The sequence below is a fragment of the Saimiri boliviensis genome, chromosome 3, assembly GCF_048565385.1.
Source record: "Saimiri boliviensis isolate mSaiBol1 chromosome 3, mSaiBol1.pri, whole genome shotgun sequence".
Lineage (NCBI taxonomy): Eukaryota > Metazoa > Chordata > Mammalia > Primates > Cebidae > Saimiri > Saimiri boliviensis.
The window spans coordinates 119,769,572-119,774,896 of record NC_133451.1 but is presented as its reverse complement, the minus strand read 5'-3'; the positions used below and the strand labels follow the sequence as shown (position 1 = coordinate 119,774,896).

The 5,325-nt window shown below is 40.7% G+C and overlaps 1 pseudogene; it reads left to right on the top strand.

Moving 5' to 3' along the window:
• The first annotated feature begins 2,278 nt into the window (after positions 1 to 2,278).
• On the top strand, positions 2,279 to 4,480 carry LOC101046540 (FMR1-interacting protein NUFIP2 pseudogene; annotated as a pseudogene).
• The last annotated feature ends 845 nt before the right edge of the window (positions 4,481 to 5,325 follow it).

The window sequence follows — 5,325 nt, the reverse complement described above, 5'->3', positions numbered from 1 at the left end:
AACTGAAATTGTAGTTCTTGGATTAAATCTTTATTGTAATGTCTATTTGAGATAAAGGATGCTGCTGAATATTCATTCATTCTTTAATCAACATTTATGGAGTGTATTCTGTGTAGCCAACACTGCATAATAGGAATATAATATCAAATACTTTCGTAGCTAAGGGCATGAGTCCTTGAGTCTGATTTCCTATGTTTAAATTCTGTCTCTGCCACTTACACCGTGTGTGGCCTTGGTTAATTTTTGTTTTCAATGTTCTGTCCCTCAGTTTATTGATCTGTAAAACAATATGCTTTGAAGCATATTCATAAGGGCAACTTCTTCTGAGGTTAATTGTGAGGCTTAAGTGAAGTGCTGTTTCTTAACTGGTATCCTTAAGCTATGGCCTCACTCTCTGGAGAAGATAGTGTAATGATAGCACCGTGTACAGAATGCAATGCAGGAGGAAGCTGAAACAGAGGTGGATATATGCAGAGAGGTCTTTGGGTGGATTTAATACTAGCACTAAATTTAAAGGAAGAGGAAAGCTTGTTAGATGAAGGGATCTGAGAACAGGCACCAGTGGACACCACGACCAGTGTCTGTGAAAACACAGAGGCATAAATCATGCCAAATTTGCAGAGTGCCAGGAAACTCCATTCTGCTCGAGAAAGCATACACATGGAGGGAGTGAAAGGCGATAACACTGGAGGGGTATGACCAAATTCAGGCTGCCTTCAAGAAGGCAGAAATTTCCCGTGAAGCAGAAAATTGACTGATACAGATTTGTGTTTTAGAAAAGTCTGTCTGGCTGTCAGCAACTGGGAAGTTGAAGGGGAGGTGTCACACCAGATGCTGTAAAATTGGTTAGTGGGATTTAGCCATTGTTTTAATGAGTGGTTAAGTTAAGGGGATGTGGAGAGAGAGAACTTTTTGGAAGTTGGTTATATAGATGGGACATGTGGATGTGACTATGAAGAGACAGGTCAAAAATGGATCGTAAGTCCTAAATGTAAGCCACTTGTGGGATGTCACGTAAGTATGACCTGGGGACATGTGGGTATGAGGGTCTGGATTTCAGCAGAATATACTAGGCTAGAGATACAGATTTGGGAATCTTCAATAATTAAGTGATCACTGTGGCCAGGTGAAAACATTAGAGGTCTAAAGATAGAGCTGTGGCCAACACCCATATTTAAAGAAATACTTGAGAAGCCCAGTGATGTAGGAAGTGTCAAGAAAATATCAGCATCAAAAATGTTTGAGAAGCATGGTACTAGTTATCAGTGTTCAACATGACAGGAGAATGACCATTCACTGGATTAGACAGTTTGGATATGACTGAATGCTATTAAGAACAGATTTCCTAATCTAAGAAGGTCACTGAAAACACCCTTCTGCTTTTCATGCATCAGCTATAAAGTTAAAAATTTGTTTAAGGTTTTTAAACATGTGTTTATTTCCCTAATGTGTTTTGTGCATATGTGTGTATACATATATAGTTGTGTGTGTGTATATATGTATGTGTGTATGTGTATGTGTGTGTGTGTGTGTGTATGTGTGTGTATATATATATATATATATATATATATATATATATATAGGCTTTTTTAACTGAAATAAAACGTATATATTCTAAACCTTGTTTTACCACTGACCACCAATGATTATAAATAAAGTAGAACTTCCTGAAAAAATATGATTGAAACAAGTCATGAAACATAAGTAGAACCTATCTGTACAATGCGGGAACAAACTAGCATTTGGTCTTGCTTGGTCTGAGTGTACCACCTGATTTTGTTTCTCATTTGTTTTGGTTGTAGACTCTAGACCACAGTTTCAGGCTTCCAGGTAAATTCATCATTGTGAGGTTCATTTCTTTCTCATGGAGTTAAACACTATTCTACATTTTGATTTCTACACATTGGATCCATTAAAACTTGAACTGTCATATTCTGAGCAGGACAGAATTGAAAGTACGGTGGCTCATACCTGTAATCCTAGCACTTTGGGAGGCCTAGGCAGGGAGATCACTTGAAACTGGGAATTCCAGACATAGTAGCTCACACCTATAATTCCAACTACTTGAGAGGCTGAGGCAGGAGAAACATTTGAACCCAGGAGGCGAAGGTTGCAGTGAGCTGAGGCAGTGCCACTGCACTCCAGCCTGAGCAACAGAGTGAGACTCCAACTCAAAAGAAACCAAAACGAGATATACTGAGTGAGCCCTGAGAAGCAGTCTCAGATGCTGACGGTGCTGCAGCCCGCAGCCTCAGCCAGGGAGTCCCAGCCACTTTCAATGGAGGAGAAGCCCGGCCAGCCACAGCCTCAGCACCATCACAGCCACCACCATCTGCACCATCACCCCCAGCAGCAGCAGCAGCAGCCGCACCACCACCACCATTATTATTTCTACAGCCACAGCCACAACCACCACCACCACCACCACCATCACCAACAGCCTCACCAATACCTGCAGCATGGAGCTGAGGGCAGCCCCAAGGCCCAGCCAAAGCCACTGAAACATGAGCAGAAACACACCCTCCAGCAGCACCAGGAAATGCCGAAGAAGAAAACGCTATGGTGAACTAAACGGTAATGCGGGAGAAAGAGAAATATCTTTAAAGAACCTGAGTTCCGATGAAGCCACCAACCCTATTTCCAGGGTCTTCAATGGCAGCCAGCAAGTTGTAGACACTAGCCTGAAGCAGACTGTAAAGGCTAACACCTTCGGGAAAGCAGGAATTAAAACCAAGAATTTCATTCAGAAAAACAGTATGGACAAAAAGAATGGGAAGTCTTATGAAAATAAATCTGGAGAAAACCAGTCTGTAGATAAGTCTGATACTATAGCAATTCCAAATGGTGTGGTAACAAATAATTCTGGCTAAATTACTAATGGTTATATGGGTAAAGGAGCAGATAATGATGGTAGTGGATCTGAGAGTGGATATACAACTCCTAAAAAAAGGAAAGCTAGGTGCAATAGTGCCAAGAGTTGTGAAAACCTTAATATAGTACAGGACAAAATAATGCAACAAGAGACCCAACCTTAAAACAGGGACTTGAAACTTTCAAGCCTGACTATAGTGAGCAAAAGGGAAATTGAGTAGATGATTCAAAGCCTATTGGGAAGTATGAAACTGGGTCTGGAGGAACAAGTCGAGGAAAACCTGCTGTCGGTGATATGCTTCGGAAAAGCTCAGATAGTAAACCTGGTGTGAGCAGCAAAAAGTTTGATGATCGGCCCAAAGGAAAGCATGCTTCAGCTGTTGCCTCCAAAGAGGACTCGTGGACCCTATTTAAACCACCTCCAGTTTTTCCAGTGGACAATAGCAATGCTAAAATAGTTCCTAAAATAAGTTATGCAAGCAAAGTTAAGGAGAACCTCAACAAAACTATACAGAATTTTTCTGTGTCACCAACTTCAGCTTCATCATCTTCGTCATCTACTGGGGAAACTCAGACCCAATCATCAAGTCGCATATCCCAGGGTCCTATGTCAGCGCTGAAATATGTTACTTCTGCCAGCTTTTCTAATGGGCCTGTTTTAGCAGGGACTGATACAAATGTTTATCCTCCAGGGGGTCAGCCACTGCTAATTACTGCTGCTAATACTCTAACACCCATCTCTTCTGGGACAGATTCAGTTCCCCAGGACATGAGTCTAACTTCAGCAGCTGTTGAACAAATTAAGACTAGCCTTTTTATCTACCCTTCAAATATGCGAACTGTGCTATTGAGCACAGCACAAGTGGATCTTCCCTCTCAGACAGATCAGCAAAACCTGGGGGATATCTTCCAGAATCAGTGGGGTTTATCATTCATAAATGAGCCCAGTGCTGGCCCTGAGACTGTTATTGGGAAGTCATCAGAGCATAAAGTGATGGAGGTGACATTTCAAGGAGAATATCCTGCCACTTTGGTTTCACATGGTGCTGAAATAATTCCCTCAGGAACTGAGCATCCAGTGTTTCCCAAGGCTTATGAGCTGGAGAAACGGACTAGTCCTCAAGTTCTGGGTAGCATTCTAAAATCTGGGACTACTAGCGAGAGTGGAGCCTTATCCTTGGAACCCAGTCATATAGGTGACCTGCAGAAAGCAGACACGAGTAGTCAAGGTGCTTTAGTGTTTCTCTCAAAAGACTACGAGATAAAAATCAAAATCCTCTGGCCTCTCCTACGAATACTTTGTTAGGCTCCGCCAAAGAACAGACATACCACAGAGGCCTAGAAAGGAATGATAGCTGGGGTTCTTTTGACCTGGGGGCTGCTATTGTATATCTAAAGAAGTGGAATCTATTTGGAATTTGCAGAAGCAAGATCCCAAAAGAATAATCACTTACAATGAAGCCATGGATAGTCCAGATCAATGAAGGACCAGACTGCCTATTCATAACCTTTCTGCAGCATTAGAGCCACCATTCATGGGGGACACAAGGCTTTTATGCTAATAGATCTTCAACTCAGCAAAGGAACCATAAGTAGAATCACAGGATAATATATACAAATATATATATATATATATATATATATATATATGTGTGTGTATGTATATATATACATATATAGAGAGAGAGTTATTTTTAAAAAGGCAACTGAAAGTAATTAGACTTCTTAAGGAATCAAATTTATTTCAAGAGACTACACATGGTTATTTAATCTCTGGTACTGAATAGGTTTTTTTTTTCTTTTGTTAGTTTTTGTTTTTAAGTGTGAATGCAAGTGATTAATGAATACAGACTTAACAAGTGTCGTTCTAAAGTTCCTGCTGTCATCAACTTGGGCAACAAATGACCCACTGGAAAGGCAAATTCACTCAAAATATCTCTATCTTGTTCTGTGACTAAAGTGATACACTAATCACGGGGAACCCAAAATGATTCAACATTTTCCCCCAACTCCTCCCTTGATCTTTTTGGTTTTACTTTAAGCCCTGCGAGAATGCTGGATAAATACCTTGAAGTTAGCAGGGTGTATTTTTTTAGCGAATATGATTTGCATGTCTTGCCAGGAGTTAAGCAGTCTCTGTGGGGTGTTGGGGAAATTCTTTCTTTCTTTCCTTTTATTTTTTTGTGGGGTGGGGACTGGGGAGGGCATTGAAGTTCTACAATTCTGTAATAGTTGACGGTACATAGTTAACTTGGCTTTGGTTATATATTGGACTTTTAACAACTGAAGAATCCACGTATGTCATTTAAAGAAAAGTTGCAGAACAAGCAATTGGCTTAGATATACAACCTGGAAAAATATTCCTGTGCCCATATTTTAACGTAATTGTATAACTGGGAGCAAAAATATATTCTGCATTTCAACTGCAGGTGCTCCAGACTCGCTCTCTGTCAC